General features: G+C 38.5%; 1 pseudogene; it reads right to left on the minus strand.

Annotated features, from left to right (window-relative positions):
• Positions 1-514: 514 nt before the first annotated feature.
• On the minus strand, positions 515-861 carry LOC133050177 (large ribosomal subunit protein P1-like; annotated as a pseudogene).
• Positions 862-2,197: the final 1,336 nt, after the last annotated feature.

Here is a 2,197-nt window from a genome sequence, read left to right on the forward strand (position 1 = left end):
AGAGTTCGGTCCTTAAATACAAGGAGTCTAACTCCAGAGTCTATACTGTTGAACTTGGAGGATACTATTTTTTATATTGTGCTAATATTCTTGGGTTAGTATATTTTTTAAATAATACAGATGTAATATTTATTACATATAGTCTCAAAATTACCTTTGGGGGATAAATCTCTTAAGTAATTTTTGCTGGAACTTTTTAAATTGTGCAATATTCCAGAGATTATCTAGATCCCCATTGGTCCTATTTTCACATTACACATGACAAAATCACAAGGTTTCAGCCAAACGAAAAGATACTGGGATGGCAATATGAAAATTTGATCCTTGCTTCTAATTAACTTTTCTAGAACCTTGGGTAAATTTTTTCAGTGTGCTGAATTGTAACACCAGGATAATAGCTACTATTTTATACCTACTTCACAGGGATGTTGCAAGGTTTGAGCCAGATGCTGTCAGACAAATTCACTGGTCTTTTTCTTTTTTTTTTTTTTTTTTTAACAGCTCAGCTTTTTATTGAATGTGTTACTAAAGAGGTTTAGTCAAAAAGACCAAAGCCCTTGTCATCATCAGACTCTTCAGATTCTTCTTTCTTTGCTTCTACTTTCTTCTCCTCAGCTGGGGCAGGACCTCCTGCTGGTGAGCGCCAGCTGCCGGGGCAGGTCCACCAGCCCCCACATTGCAGATGAGGCTCCCAGTGTTGACATTGGCCAAAGCCTTTGCAAACAAACCTGGCCAGAAAGGCTCAACATTTACACCGGCTGCTTTAATGAGGGCATTGATCTTATCCTCCGTGACCGTCACCTCACCGTCGTGCAGAATGAGGGCAGAGTAGATGCAAGCGAGCTCCGAGACGGAGGCCATATGGTGCGGGCGAGTGCTAGGTGGGGTAGCAGTATGATTGGGGAGATCATACTGCTCCCTTTCAATGTTCCCTTGAGAAAACTAGTATTTTGATCAGTATGTTTAACTCTTGAGGTTGGAATCTTAGTCTTATAATTTATTTTTAATCCACATATTTTCCTTAATATCAAACTGACTCATGGATCAGTTACTGTTTATTAATTTTGAAGAGCTTAAGAAAATCAAAAGAAAGAAAGAAAGTGAAGTCACTCAGTCATGTCTGACTGTTTGTGACCCCATGGACTGTAGCCTACCAGGCTCCTCCATCCATGTGATTTTCCAGGCAAGAATACTGGAGTGGGTTGCCATTTCCTTCTCCAGGGGATCTTCCTGACCCAGGGATTGAACCCAGGTCTACCGCATTGAAGGCAGACACTTTACCATCTGAGCCACCAGGGAAGTCCAAGAAAATCAAAAGAAAATAATAATAATTTCATTAAATGTGTGCTGAGTACTTTACATATATCACATCTGTGAAAAAATAATTTATATTCATTTCCTCATCTAGGAGATAATAACTTAAAAAGAACACAGTTGAACAGGTTCCTCAACATGTCCAAAGTCACATAGCTAGCAAGCCTTACAAGTAGAGTGAATTACAATCTCTTTTAATGAAGAAGCCCAAATTAAGCAAGGGCTTTGTTACTGCTTGAATGAGAAATTAGTTGAAAATCAGTTCTGACAAAAGTGAAAGTGGCAAAGGTTTAGTGGAGAAAAACAGTCTAGTATTCAAGAAGTCAAAATTCCCATTTTGCTTTTACATCTGATTCATACTTGTTGTTCTTACAGCTGGGAAGTTGGCAAGACTCGTGCCTTCTTTTATTTAAGAAATCACTAGTGTGCACTTTTGCTATGTCTAAGATACAGTTTTCCCAACGGCATGTTGGTCTTTGTTAACTCTCAGTTGGAAAACTAGTACACATGACACTTTTCTTGAAAAACCTCCAGACATTTTACACTGTGCAAAATACACCAGCTTAACTCTTGAACATAATGAACAACTGAGACATTTTGTAGTGCTAGGACATTTTTATTTACACTGGTGATCTGGTCCCGATATAATTTACAATCATTTTTCCCCATTCTTTCCAATGGGTCTGCTCTACTTTTGTTGTGCTAAGCTTTTTGATCTTTCTTGTCTCCATTTTACCGACCATAGCTTACACATACATTTAACTTAGTAAGTAGTGCAGAATAGAGGGTAAAGATTTGAACTCAGGTGTTGGACCACCAGTGTTCAAATCTCAATTCCGTCTTTCTAATTATCTACCCTTGGACACTGATAACTGTCCTGTCT

The sequence above is a fragment of the Dama dama genome, chromosome 31 (genome assembly GCF_033118175.1).
Source record: "Dama dama isolate Ldn47 chromosome 31, ASM3311817v1, whole genome shotgun sequence".
NCBI classification, from domain to species: Eukaryota; Metazoa; Chordata; class Mammalia; order Artiodactyla; family Cervidae; genus Dama; species Dama dama.